Source organism: Vulpes vulpes, chromosome 8 (genome assembly GCF_048418805.1).
Source record: "Vulpes vulpes isolate BD-2025 chromosome 8, VulVul3, whole genome shotgun sequence".
Lineage (NCBI taxonomy): Eukaryota > Metazoa > Chordata > Mammalia > Carnivora > Canidae > Vulpes > Vulpes vulpes.
The window spans coordinates 45,800,211-45,815,524 of NC_132787.1; positions in this window are offsets into that span (position 1 = coordinate 45,800,211).

The window sequence follows — 15,314 nt, forward strand, 5'->3', positions numbered from 1 at the left end:
GCTCAACTCTCGGAAGTGTGTATGCTTTGCAGGCAGATGTCTGCTAGACACTTTGATGGGAGCTAGGACCGAGCTACACTCTCATTGAACAAGGACGTTTGCATTGTCTGTATTGAGATCAGATACACTTGAGGAGAATCCTGGCACTTCCACAAGGTTTTCACAGAACCTCTTCGGCACCTAACATAAGGATGCTGGGACCTACGTCTACGCGCAGTCAGGATGCGGGAGGATCCTGCCCTGACGTCAGTTCGCACAAGGAAGCACGCCTACAAGCCAGCTTTCAACTAGCTGCGTTCCTCGGGCACTGAGAACGTAACAGTGTTCTAAGCCAGGAGGTACCCAGAATACCACTCCACTGCAGCTGGAGACACCATCCAGGTCTGCTTATTCCACTTGCGTCTCACAAGCCTATGACAAACGGCTGTGGTGCAGATGTTGGAAACTCTTTCTGCAGGCAGTGTGCAACTGCGAGGGACTGAGGGTGAGCTCAACTCTCCGAAGTAAGTTGCTTTTGGACAAGGCGTTCAGCTAGCTTCTCTCGTATGGCACTTAGGATGTAGCACCTGGTTCGCACGGGTAAAACTAGGAAATCGCTGGATTGAGCTCGGATGCACTAGTCTTGTTGGCCGGGACTTTCCACTTAGCTCTCACAACACTTCAGGCAACCATCAGGGCTAGGCCTGTTAGGAGCGCGGTGTACCTGCAGGCAGGATGTGGGAGGGACAGTCCATAAGCTCAACTCTCGGAAGTGTGTATGCTTTGCAGGCAGATGTCTGCTAGACACTTTGATGGGAGCTAGGACCGAGCTACACTCTCATTGAACAAGGACGTTTGCATTGTCTGTATTGAGATCAGATACACTTGAGGAGAATCCTGGCACTTCCACAAGGTTTTCACAGAACCTCTTCGGCACCTAACATAAGGATGCTGGGACCTACGTCTACGCGCAGTCAGGATGCGGGAGGATCCTGCCCTGACGTCAGTTCGCACAAGGAAGCACGCCTACAAGCCAGCTTTCAACTAGCTGCGTTCCTCGGGCACTGAGAACGTAACAGTGTTCTAAGCCAGGAGGTACCCAGAATACCACTCCACTGCAGCTGGAGACACCATCCAGGTCTGCTTATTCCACTTGCATCTCACAAGCCTCTGACAAACGGCTCTGATGCAGATGTTGGAAACTCTTTCTACAGGCAGTGTGCAACTGCGAGGGACTGAGGGTGAGCTCAACTCTCCGAAGTAAGTTGCTTTTGGACAAGGCGTTCAGCTAGCTTCTCTCGTATGGCACTTAGGATGTAGCACCTGGTTCGCACGGGAAAAACTAGGAAATCGCTGGATTGAGCTCGGATGCACTAGTCTTGTTGGCCGGGACTTTCCACTTAGCTCTCACAACACTTCAGGCAACCATCAGGGCTAGGCCTGTTAGGAGCGCGGTGTACCTGCAGGCAGGATGTGGGAGGGACAGTCCATAAGCTCAACTCTCGGAAGTGTGTATGCTTTGCAGGCAGATGTCTGCTAGACACTTTGATGGGAGCTAGGACCGAGCTACACTCTCATTGAACAAGGACGTTTGCATTGTCTGTATTGAGATCATATACACTTGAGGAGAATCCTGGCACTTCCACAAGGTTTTCACAGAACCTCTTCGGCACCTAACATAAGGATGCTGGGACCTACGTCTACGGGCAGTCAGGATGCGGGAGGATCCTGCCCTGACGTCAGTTCGCACAAGGAAGCACGCCTACAAGCCAGCTTTCAACTAGCTGAGTTCCTCGGGCACTGAGAACGTAGCAGTACTCTAAGCCAGGAGGTACCCAGAATACCACTCCACTGCAGCTGGAGACACCATCCAGGTCTGCTTATTCCACTTGCATCTCACAAGCCTCTGACAAACGGCTCTGATGCAGATGTTGGAAACTCTTTCTACAGGCAGTGTGCAACTGCGAGGGACTGAGGGTGAGCTCAACTCTCCGAAGTAAGTTGCTTTTGGACAAGGCGTTCAGCTAGCTTCTCTCGTATGGCACTTAGGATGTAGCACCTGGTTCGCACGGGAAAAACTAGGAAATCGCTGGATTGAGCTCGGATGCACTAGTCTTGTTGGCCGGGACTTTCCACTTAGCTCTCACAACACTTCAGGCAACCATCAGGGCTAGGCCTGTTAGGAGCGCGGTGTACCTGCAGGCAGGATGTGGGAGGGACAGTCCATAAGCTCAACTCTCGGAAGTGTGTATGCTTTGCAGGCAGATGTCTGCTAGACACTTTGATGGGAGCTAGGACCGAGCTACACTCTCATTGAACAAGGACGTTTGCATTGTCTGTATTGAGATCAGATACACTTGAGGAGAATCCTGGCACTTCCACAAGGTTTTCACAGAACCTCTTCGGCACCTAACATAAGGATGCTGGGACCTACGTCTACGCGCAGTCAGGATGCGGGAGGATCCTGCCCTGACGTCAGTTCGCACAAGGAAGCACGCCTACAAGCCAGCTTTCAACTAGCTGCGTTCCTCGGGCACTGAGAACGTAACAGTGTTCTAAGCCAGGAGGTACCCAGAATACCACTCCACTGCAGCTGGAGACACCATCCAGGTCTGCTTATTCCACTTGCGTCTCACAAGCCTATGACAAACGGCTGTGGTGCAGATGTTGGAAACTCTTTCTGCAGGCAGTGTGCAACTGCGAGGGACTGAGGGTGAGCTCAACTCTCCGAAGTAAGTTGCTTTTGGACAAGGCGTTCAGCTAGCTTCTCTCGTATGGCACTTAGGATGTAGCACCTGGTTCGCACGGGTAAAACTAGGAAATCGCTGGATTGAGCTCGGATGCACTAGTCTTGTTGGCCGGGACTTTCCACTTAGCTCTCACAACACTTCAGGCAACCATCAGGGCTAGGCCTGTTAGGAGCGCGGTGTACCTGCAGGCAGGATGTGGGAGGGACAGTCCATAAGCTCAACTCTCGGAAGTGTGTATGCTTTGCAGGCAGATGTCTGCTAGACACTTTGATGGGAGCTAGGACCGAGCTACACTCTCATTGAACAAGGACGTTTGCATTGTCTGTATTGAGATCAGATACACTTGAGGAGAATCCTGGCACTTCCACAAGGTTTTCACAGAACCTCTTCGGCACCTAACATAAGGATGCTGGGACCTACGTCTACGGGCAGTCAGGATGCGGGAGGATCCTTGCCCTGACGTCAGTTCGCACAAGGAAGCAGGCCTACAAGCCAGCTTTCAACTAGCTGCGTTCCTCGGGCACTGAGAACGTAACAGTGTTCTAAGCCAGGAGGTACCCAGAATACCACTCCACTGCAGCTGTTGACACCATCCAGGTCTGCTTATTCCACTTGCATCTCACAAGCCTCTGACAAACGGCTCTGATGCAGATGTTGGAAACTCTTTCTACAGGCAGTGTGCAACTGCGAGGGACTGAGGGTGAGCTCAACTCTCCGAGGTAAGTTGCTTTTGGACAAGGCGTTCAGCTAGCTTCTCTCGTATGGCACTTAGGATGTAGCACCTGGTTCGCACGGGAAAAACTAGGAAATCGCTGGATTGAGCTCGGATGCACTAGTCTTGTTGGCCGGGACTTTCCACTTAGCTCTCACAACACTTCAGGCAACCATCAGGGCTAGGCCTGTTAGGAGCGCGGTGTACCTGCAGGCAGGATGTGGGAGGGACAGTCCATAAGCTCAACTCTCGGAAGTGTGTATGCTTTGCAGGCAGATGTCTGCTAGACACTTTGATGGGAGCTAGGACCGAGCTACACTCTCATTGAACAAGGACGTTTGCAGTGTCTGTATTGAGATCAGATACACTTGAGGAGAATCCTGTCACTTCCACATGCTATGCGCAAAACCTCCTAGGGCGAATAACATTAGGATGCTGGGTACTATGTCTACGGGCAGTCAGGATGCGGGAGGGTCCTGCCGTGACCTCAGCTCGTAGAAGGAAGCATGCCTACAAGCCAGCTTTCAACCAGCTGCGTTCTTAGGGCACTGAGAACGTAGCAGTACTCTAAGCCAGGAGGTACCCAGAATACCACTCCACTGCAGGTGGAGACACCATCCAGGTCTGCTTATTCCACTTGCGTCTCAGAAGCCTCTGACAAACGCCTGTGGTGCAGATGTTGGAAACTCTTTCTGCAGGCAGTGTGCAACTGTGAGGGACTGAGGGTGAGCTCAACTCTCCGAAGTAAGTTGCTTTGGACAAGGCGTTCAGGTAGCTTCTCTCGTATGGCACTTAGGATGTAGCACCTGGTTCGCACGGGAAAAACTAGGAAATCGCTGGAATCAGCTTGGATGCACTAGTCTTGTGGGCAGGGACTTTCCACTTAGCTCTCACAACACTTCAGAGACGCATCGGGAATAGGCCTGTTTGGAGTGCCAGGTACTTGAAGGCAGGATGTGGGAGGGATAGTCCATAAGCTCAACTCTCGGAAGTGTGTATGTTTTGCAGGCAGATGTCTGCTAGACACTTTGATGGGAGCTAGGACCGAGCTACACTCTCATTGAACAAGGACGTTTGCATTGTCTGTATTGAGATCATATACACTTGAGGAGAATCCTGGCACTTCCACAAGGTTTTCACAGAACCTCTTCGGCACCTAACATAAGGATGCTGGGACCTACGTCTACGGGCAGTCAGGATGCGGGAGGATCCTGCCCTGACGTCAGTTCGCACAAGGAAGCACGCCTACAAGCCAGCTTTCAACTAGCTGCGTTCCTCGGGCACTGAGAACGTAACAGTGTTCTAAGCCAGGAGGTACCCAGAATACCACTCCACTGCAGCTGGAGACACCTTCCAGGTCTGCTTATTCCACTTGCGTCTCACAAGCCTATGACAAACGGCTGTGGTGCAGATGTTGGAAACTCTTTCTGCAGGCAGTGTGCAACTGCGAGGGACTGAGGGTGAGCTCAAGTCTCCGAAGTAAGTTGCTTTTGGACAAGGCGTTCAGCTAGCTTCTCTCGTATGGCACTTAGGATGTAGCACCTGGTTCGCACGGGAAAAACTAGGAAATCGCTGGATTGAGCTCGGATGCACTAGTCTTGTTGGCCGGGACTTTCCACTTAGCTCTCACAACACTTCAGGCAACCATCAGGGCTAGGCCTGTTAGGAGCGCGGTGTACCTGCAGGCAGGATGTGGGAGGGACAGTCCATAAGCTCAACTCTCGGAAGTGTGTATGCTTTGCAGGCAGATGTCTGCTAGACACTTTGATGGGAGCTAGGACCGAGCTACACTCTCATTGAACAAGGACGTTTGCATTGTCTGTATTGAGATCAGATACACTTGAGGAGAATCCTGGCACTTCCACAAGGTTTTCACAGAACCTCTTCGGCACCTAACATAAGGATGCTGGGACCTACGTCTACGGGCAGTCAGGATGCGGGAGGATCCTGCCCTGACGTCAGTTCGCACAAGGAAGCACGCCTACAAGCCAGCTTTCAACTAGCTGCGTTCCTCGGGCACTGAGAACGTAACAGTGTTCTAAGCCAGGAGGTACCCAGAATACCACTCCACTGCAGCTGGAGACACCATCCAGGTCTGCTTATTCCACTTGCGTCTCACAAGCCTATGACAAACGGCTGTGGTGCAGATGTTGGAAACTCTTTCTGCAGGCAGTGTGCAACTGCGAGGGACTGAGGGTGAGCTCAACTCTCCGAAGTAAGTTGCTTTTGGACAAGGCGTTCAGCTAGCTTCTCTCGTATGGCACTTAGGATGTAGCACCTGGTTCGCACGGGAAAAACTAGGAAATCGCTGGATTGAGCTCGGATGCACTAGTCTTGTTGGCCGGGACTTTCCACTTAGCTCTCACAACACTTCAGGCAACCATCAGGGCTAGGCCTGTTAGGAGCGCGGTGTACCTGCAGGCAGGATGTGGGAGGGACAGTCCATAAGCTCAACTCTCGGAAGTGTGTATGCTTTGCAGGCAGATGTCTGCTAGACACTTTGATGGGAGCTAGGACCGAGCTACACTCTCATTGAACAAGGACGTTTGCATTGTCTGTATTGAGATCATATACACTTGAGGAGAATCCTGGCACTTCCACAAGGTTTTCACAGAACCTCTTCGGCACCTAACATAAGGATGCTGGGACCTACGTCTACGGGCAGTCAGGATGCGGGAGGATCCTGCCCTGACGTCAGTTCGCACAAGGAAGCACGCCTACAAGCCAGCTTTCAACTAGCTGCGTTCCTCGGGCACTGAGAACGTAACAGTGTTCTAAGCCAGGAGGTACCCAGAATACCACTCCACTGCAGCTGGAGACACCTTCCAGGTCTGCTTATTCCACTTGCGTCTCACAAGCCTATGACAAACGGCTGTGGTGCAGATGTTGGAAACTCTTTCTGCAGGCAGTGTGCAACTGCGAGGGACTGAGGGTGAGCTCAACTCTCCGAAGTAAGTTGCTTTTGGACAAGGCGTTCAGCTAGCTTCTCTCGTATGGCACTTAGGATGTAGCACCTGGTTCGCACGGGAAAAACTAGGAAATCGCTGGATTGAGCTCGGATGCACTAGTCTTGTTGGCCGGGACTTTCCACTTAGCTCTCACAACACTTCAGGCAACCATCAGGGCTAGGCCTGTTAGGAGCGCGGTGTACCTGCAGGCAGGATGTGGGAGGGACAGTCCATAAGCTCAACTCTCGGAAGTGTGTATGCTTTGCAGGCAGATGTCTGCTAGACACTTTGATGGGAGCTAGGACCGAGCTACACTCTCATTGAACAAGGACGTTTGCATTGTCTGTATTGAGATCAGATACACTTGAGGAGAATCCTGGCACTTCCACAAGGTTTTCACAGAACCTCTTCGGCACCTAACATAAGGATGCTGGGACCTACGTCTACGGGCAGTCAGGATGCGGGAGGATCCTGCCCTGACGTCAGTTCGCACAAGGAAGCACGCCTACAAGCCAGCTTCCAACTAGCTGCGTTCCTCGGGCACTGAGAACGTAACAGTGTTCTAAGCCAGGAGGTACCCAGAATACCACTCCACTGCAGCTGGAGACACCATCCAGGTCTGCTTATTCCACTTGCATCTCACAAGCCTCTGACAAACGGCTCTGATGCAGATGTTGGAAACTCTTTCTACAGGCAGTGTGCAACTGCGAGGGACTGAGGGTGAGCTCAACTCTCCGAAGTAAGTTGCTTTTGGACAAGGCGTTCAGCTAGCTTCTCTCGTATGGCACTTAGGATGTAGCACCTGGTTCGCACGGGAAAAACTAGGAAATCGCTGGATTGAGCTCGGATGCACTAGTCTTGTTGGCCGGGACTTTCCACTTAGCTCTCACAACACTTCAGGCAACCATCAGGGCTAGGCCTGTTAGGAGCGCGGTGTACCTGCAGGCAGGATGTGGGAGGGACAGTCCATAAGCTCAACTCTCGGAAGTGTGTATGCTTTGCAGGCAGATGTCTGCTAGACACTTTGATGGGAGCTAGGACCGAGCTACACTCTCATTGAACAAGGACGTTTGCATTGTCTGTATTGAGATCAGATACACTTGAGGAGAATCCTGGCACTTCCACAAGGTTTTCACAGAACCTCTTCGGCACCTAACATAAGGATGCTGGGACCTACGTCTACGGGCAGTCAGGATGCGGGAGGATCCTGCCCTGACGTCAGTTCGCACAAGGAAGCACGCCTACAAGCCAGCTTTCAACTAGCTGCGTTCCTCGGGCACTGAGAACGTAACAGTGTTCTAAGCCAGGAGGTACCCAGAATACCACTCCACTGCAGCTGGAGACACCATCCAGGTCTGCTTATTCCACTTGCATCTCACAAGCCTCTGACAAACGGCTCTGATGCAGATGTTGGAAACTCTTTCTACAGGCAGTGTGCAACTGCGAGGGACTGAGGGTGAGCTCAACTCTCCGAGGTAAGTTGCTTTTGGACAAGGCGTTCAGCTAGCTTCTCTCGTATGGCACTTAGGATGTAGCACCTGGTTCGCACGGGAAAAACTAGGAAATCGCTGGATTGAGCTCGGATGCACTAGTCTTGTTGGCCGGGACTTTCCACTTAGCTCTCACAACACTTCAGGCAACCATCAGGGCTAGGCCTGTTAGGAGCGCGGTGTACCTGCAGGCAGGATGTGGGAGGGACAGTCCATAAGCTCAACTCTCGGAAGTGTGTATGCTTTGCAGGCAGATGTCTGCTAGACACTTTGATGGGAGCTAGGACCGAGCTACACTCTCATTGAACAAGGACGTTTGCATTGTCTGTATTGAGATCATATACACTTGAGGAGAATCCTGGCACTTCCACAAGGTTTTCACAGAACCTCTTCGGCACCTAACATAAGGATGCTGGGACCTACGTCTACGGGCAGTCAGGATGCGGGAGGATCCTGCCCTGACGTCAGTTCGCACAAGGAAGCACGCCTACAAGCCAGCTTTCAACTAGCTGCGTTCCTCGGGCACTGAGAACGTAACAGTGTTCTAAGCCAGGACGTACCCAGAATACCACTCCACTGCAGCTGGAGACACCATCCAGGTCTGCTTATTCCACTTGCATCTCACAAGCCTCTGACAAACGGCTCTGATGCAGATGTTGGAAACTCTTTCTACAGGCAGTGTGCAACTGCGAGGGACTGAGGGTGAGCTCAACTCTCCGAAGTAAGTTGCTTTTGGACAAGGCGTTCAGCTAGCTACTCTCGTATGGCACTTAGGATGTAGCACCTGGTTCGCACGGGAAAAACTAGGAAATCGCTGGAATCAGCTTGGATGCACTAGTCTTGTGGGCAGGGACTTTCAACTTAGCTCTCACAACACTTCAGAGACGCATCGGGAATAGGCCTGTTTGGAGTGCCAGGTACTTGAAGGCAGGATGTGGGAGGGATAGTCCATAAGCTCAACTCTCGGAAGTGTGTATGCTTTGCAGGCAGATGTCTGCTAGACACCTTGATGGGAGCTAGGACCGAGCTACACTCTCATTGAACAAGGACGTCTGCAATGTCTGTATTTTCAGATACTCTTGAGGAGAATCCTGTCACTTCCACATGCTATGCACAAAACCTCCTAGGGCGAATAACATTAGGATGCTGGGTACTATGTCTACGGGCAGTCAGGATGCGGGAGGGTCCTGCCCTGACCTCAGCTCGTAGAACGAAGCATGCCTACAAGCCAGCTTTCAACCAGCTGCGTTCTTAGGGCACTGAGAACGTAGCAGTACTCTAAGCCAGGAGGTACCCAGAATACCACTCCACTGCAGCTGGAGACACCTTCCAGGTCTGCTTATTCCACTTGCATCTCACAAGCCTCTGACAAACGGCTCTGATGCAGATGTTGGAAACTCTTTCTACAGGCAGTGTGCAACTGCGAGGGACTGAGGGTGAGCTCAACTCTCCGAAGTAAGTTGCTTTTGGACAAGGCGTTCAGCTAGCTTCTCTCGTATGGCACTTAGGATGTAGCACCTGGTTCGCACGGGAAAAACTAGGAAATCGCTGGATTGAGCTCGGATGCACTAGTCTTGTTGGCCGGGACTTTCCACTTAGCTCTCACAACACTTCAGGCAACCATCAGGGCTAGGCCTGTTAGGAGCGCGGTGTACCTGCAGGCAGGATGTGGGAGGGACAGTCCATAAGCTCAACTCTCGGAAGTGTGTATGCTTTGCAGGCAGATGTCTGCTAGACACTTTGATGGGAGCTAGGACCGAGCTACACTCTCATTGAACAAGGACGTTTGCATTGTCTGTATTGAGATCAGATACACTTGAGGAGAATCCTGGCACTTCCACAAGGTTTTCACAGAACCTCTTCGGCACCTAACATAAGGATGCTGGGACCTACGTCTACGGGCAGTCAGGATGCGGGAGGATCCTGCCCTGACGTCAGTTCGCACAAGGAAGCACGCCTACAAGCCAGCTTTCAACTAGCTGCGTTCCTCGGGCACTGAGAACGTAACAGTGTTCTAAGCCAGGAGGTACCCAGAATACCACTCCACTGCAGCTGGAGACACCATCCAGGTCTGCTTATTCCACTTGCGTCTCACAAGCCTATGACAAACGGCTGTGGTGCAGATGTTGGAAACTCTTTCTGCAGGCAGTGTGCAACTGCGAGGGACTGAGGGTGAGCTCAACTCTCCGAAGTAAGTTGCTTTTGGACAAGGCGTTCAGCTAGCTTCTCTCGTATGGCACTTAGGATGTAGCACCTGGTTCGCACGGGAAAAACTAGGAAATCGCTGGATTGAGCTCGGATGCACTAGTCTTGTTGGCCGGGACTTTCCACTTAGCTCTCACAACACTTCAGGCAACCATCAGGGCTAGGCCTGTTAGGAGCGCGGTGTACCTGCAGGCAGGATGTGGGAGGGACAGTCCATAAGCTCAACTCTCGGAAGTGTGTATGCTTTGCAGGCAGATGTCTGCTAGACACTTTGATGGGAGCTAGGACCGAGCTACACTCTCATTGAACAAGGACGTTTGCAATGTCTGTATTTTCAGATACACTTGAGGAGAATCCTGTCACTTCCACATGCTATGCACAAAACCTCCTAGGGCGAATAACATTAGGATGCTGGGTACTATGTCTACGGGCAGTCACGATGCGGGAGCGTCCTGCCCTGACCTCAGCTCGTAGAAGGAAGCATGCCTATAAGCCAGCTTTCAACCAGCTGCGTTCTTAGGGCACTGAGAACGTAGCAGTACTCTAAGCCAGGAGGTACCCAGAATACCACTCCACTGCAGCTGGAGACACCATCCAGGTCTGCTTATTCCACTTGCGTCTCACAAGCCTATGACAAACGGCTCTGATGCAGATGTTGGAAACTCTTTCTGCAGGCAGTGTGCAACTGTGAGGGACTGAGGGTGAGCTCAACTCTCCGAAGTAAGTTGCTTTTGGACAAGGCGTTCAGCTAGCTTCTCTCGTATGGCACTTAGGATGTAGCACCTGGTTCGCACGGGAAAAACTAGGAAATCGCTGGATTGAGCTCGGATGCACTAGTCTTGTTGGCCGGGACTTTCCACTTAGCTCTCACAACACTTCAGGCAACCATCAGGGCTAGGCCTGTTAGGAGCGCGGTGTACCGGCAGGCAGGATGTGGGAGGGACAGTCCATAAGCTCAACTCTCGGAAGTGTGTATGCTTTGCAGGCAGATGTCTGCTAGACACTTTGATGGGAGCTAGGACCGAGCTACACTCTCATTGAACAAGGACGTTTGCATTGTCTGTATTGAGATCAGATACACTTGAGGAGAATCCTGGCACTTCCACAAGGTTTTCACAGAACCTCTTCGGCACCTAACATAAGGATGCTGGGACCTACGTCTACGGGCAGTCAGGATGCGGGAGGATCCTGCCCTGACGTCAGTTCGCACAAGGAAGCAGGCCTACAAGCCAGCTTTCAACTAGCTGCGTTCCTCGGGCACTGAGAACGTAACAGTGTTCTAAGCCAGGAGGTACCCAGAATACCACTCCACTGCAGCTGGAGACACCATCCAGGTCTGCTTATTCCACTTGCATCTCACAAGCCTCTGACAAACGGCTCTGATGCAGATGTTGGAAACTCTTTCTACAGGCAGTGTGGAACTGCGAGGGACTGAGGGTGAGCTCAACTCTCCGAAGTAAGTTGCTTTTGGACAAGGCGTTCAGCTAGCTTCTCTCGTATGGCACTTAGGATGTAGCACCTGGTTCGCACGGGAAAAACTAGGAAATCGCTGGATTGAGCTCGGATGCACTAGTCTTGTTGGCCGGGACTTTCCACTTAGCTCTCACAACACTTCAGGCAACCATCAGGGCTAGGCCTGTTAGGAGCGCGGTGTACCTGCAGGCAGGATGTGGGAGGGACAGTCCATAAGCTCAACTCTCGGAAGTGTGTATGCTTTGCAGGCAGATGTCTGCTAGACACTTTGATGGGAGCTAGGACCGAGCTACACTCTCATTGAACAAGGACGTTTGCAGTGTCTGTATTGAGATCAGATACACTTGAGGAGAATCCTGTCACTTCCACATGCTATGCGCAAAACCTCCTAGGGCGAATAACATTAGGATGCTGGGTACTATGTCTACGGGCAGTCAGGATGCGGGAGGGTCCTGCCCTGACCTCAGCTCGTAGAAGGAAGCATGCCTACAAGCCAGCTTTCAACCAGCTGCGTTCTTAGGGCACTGAGAACGTAGCAGTACTCTAAGCCAGGAGGTACCCAGAATACCACTCCACTGCAGGTGGAGACACCATCCAGGTCTGCTTATTCCACTTGCGTCTCACAAGCCTCTGACAAACGGCTGTGGTGCAGATGTTGGAAACTCTTTCTGCAGGCAGTGTGCAACTGTGAGGGACTGAGGGTGAGCTCAACTCTCCGAAGTAAGTTGCTTTGGACAAGGCGTTCAGGTAGCTTCTCTCGTATGGCACTTAGGATGTAGCACCTGGTTCGCACGGGAAAAACTAGGAAATCGCTGGAATCAGCTTGGATGCACTAGTCTTGTGGGCAGGGACTTTCCACTTAGCTCTCACAACACTTCAGAGACGCATCGGGAATAGGCCTGTTTGGAGTGCCAGGTACTTGAAGGCAGGATGTGGGAGGGATAGTCCGTAAGCTCAACTCTCGGAAGTGTGTATGCTTTGCAGGCAGATGTCTGCTAGACACTTTGATGGGAGCTAGGAACTAGCTACACTGTCATTGAACAAGGACGTCTGCAATGTCTGTATTTTCAGATACTCTTGAGGAGAATCCTGTCACTTCCACATGCTATGCACAAAACCTCCTAGGGCGAATAACATTAGGATGCTGGGTACTATGTCTACGGGCAGTCAGGATGCGGGAGGGTCCTGCCCTGACCTCAGCTCGTAGAACGAAGCATGCCTACAAGCCAGCTTTCAACCAGCTGCGTTCTTAGGGCACTGAGAACGTAGCAGTACTCTAAGCCAGGAGGTACCCAGAATACCACTCCACTGCAGCTGGAGACACCTTCCAGGTCTGCTTATTCCACTTGCATCTCACAAGCCTCTGACAAACGGCTCTGATGCAGATGTTGGAAACTCTTTCTACAGGCAGTGTGCAACTGCGAGGGACTGAGGGTGAGCTCAACTCTCCGAAGTAAGTTGCTTTTGGACAAGGCGTTCAGCTAGCTTCTCTCGTATGGCACTTAGGATGTAGCACCTGGTTCGCACGGGAAAAACTAGGAAATCGCTGGATTGAGCTCGGATGCACTAGTCTTGTTGGCCGGGACTTTCCACTTAGCTCTCACAACACTTCAGGCAACCATCAGGGCTAGGCCTGTTAGGAGCGCGGTGTACCTGCAGGCAGGATGTGGGAGGGACAGTCCATAAGCTCAACTCTCGGAAGTGTGTATGCTTTGCAGGCAGATGTCTGCTAGACACTTTGATGGGAGCTAGGACCGAGCTACACTCTCATTGAACAAGGACGTTTGCATTGTCTGTATTGAGATCAGATACACTTGAGGAGAATCCTGGCACTTCCACAAGGTTTTCACAGAACCTCTTCGGCACCTAACATAAGGATGCTGGGACCTACGTCTACGGGCAGTCAGGATGCGGGAGGATCCTGCCCTGACGTCAGTTCGCACAAGGAAGCACGCCTACAAGCCAGCTTTCAACTAGCTGCGTTCCTCGGGCACTGAGAACGTAACAGTGTTCTAAGCCAGGAGGTACCCAGAATACCACTCCACTGCAGCTGGAGACACCATCCAGGTCTGCTTATTCCACTTGCGTCTCACAAGCCTATGACAAACGGCTGTGGTGCAGATGTTGGAAACTCTTTCTGCAGGCAGTGTGCAACTGCGAGGGACTGAGGGTGAGCTCAACTCTCCGAAGTAAGTTGCTTTTGGACAAGGCGTTCAGCTAGCTTCTCTCGTATGGCACTTAGGATGTAGCACCTGGTTCGCACGGGAAAAACTAGGAAATCGCTGGATTGAGCTCGGATGCACTAGTCTTGTTGGCCGGGACTTTCCAATTAGCTCTCACAACACTTCAGGCAACCATCAGGGCTAGGCCTGTTAGGAGCGCGGTGTACCTGCAGGCAGGATGTGGGAGGGACAGTCCATAAGCTCAACTCTCGGAAGTGTGTATGCTTTGCAGGCAGATGTCTGCTAGACACTTTGATGGGAGCTAGGACCGAGCTACACTCTCATTGAACAAGGACGTTTGCATTGTCTGCATTGAGATCAGATACACTTGAGGAGAATCCTGGCACTTCCACAAGGTTTTCACAGAACCTCTTCGGCACCTAACATAAGGATGCTGGGACCTACGTCTACGGGCAGTCAGGGTGCGGGAGGATCCTTGCCCTGACGTCAGTTAGCACAAGGAAGCACGCCTACAAGCCAGCTGTCAACTAGCTGCGTTCCTCGGGCACTAAGAACGTAACAGTGTTCTAAGCCAGGAGGTACCCAGAATACCACTCCACTGCCGCTGGAGACACCATCCAGGTCTGCTTATTCCACTTGCATCTCACAAGCCTCTGACAAACGGCTCTGATGCAGATGTTGGAAACTCTTTCTACAGGCAGTGTGCAACTGCGAGGGACTGAGGGTGAGCTCAACTCTCCGAAGTAAGTTGCTTTTGGACAAGGCGTTCAGCTAGCTTCTCTCGTATGGCACTTAGGATGTAGCACCTGGTTCGCACGGGAAAAACTAGGAAATCGCTGGATTGAGCTCGGATGCACTAGTCTTGTTGGCCGGGACTTTCCACTTAGCTCTCACAACACTTCAGGCAACCATCAGGGCTAGGCCTGTTAGGAGCGCGGTGTACCTGCAGGCAGGATGTGGGAGGGACAGTCCATAAGCTCAACTCTCGGAAGTGTGTATGCTTTGCAGGCAGATGTCTGCTAGACACTTTGATGGGAGCTAGGACCGAGCTACACTCTCATTGAACAAGGACGTTTGCAGTGTCTGTATTGAGATCAGATACACTTGAGGAGAATCCTGTCACTTCCACATGCTATGCGCAAAACCTCCTAGGGCGAATAACATTAGGATGCTGGGTACTATGTCTACGGGCAGTCAGGATGCGGGAGGGTCCTGCCGTGACCTCAGCTCGTAGAAGGAAGCATGCCTACAAGCCAGCTTTCAACCAGCTGCGTTCTTAGGGCACTGAGAACGTAGCAGTACTCTAAGCCAGGAGGTACCCAGAATACCACTCCACTGCAGGTGGAGACACCATCCAGGTCTGCTTATTCCACTTGCATCTCACAAGCCTCCGACAAACGGCTCTGATGCAGATGTTGGAAACTCTTTCTGCAGGCAGTGTGCAACTGCGAGGGACTGAGGGTGAGCTCAACTCTCCGAAGTAAGTTGCTTTTGGACAAGGCGTTCAGCTAGCTTCTCTCGTATGGCACTTAGGATGTAGCACCTGGTTCGCACGGGAAAAACTAGGAAATCGC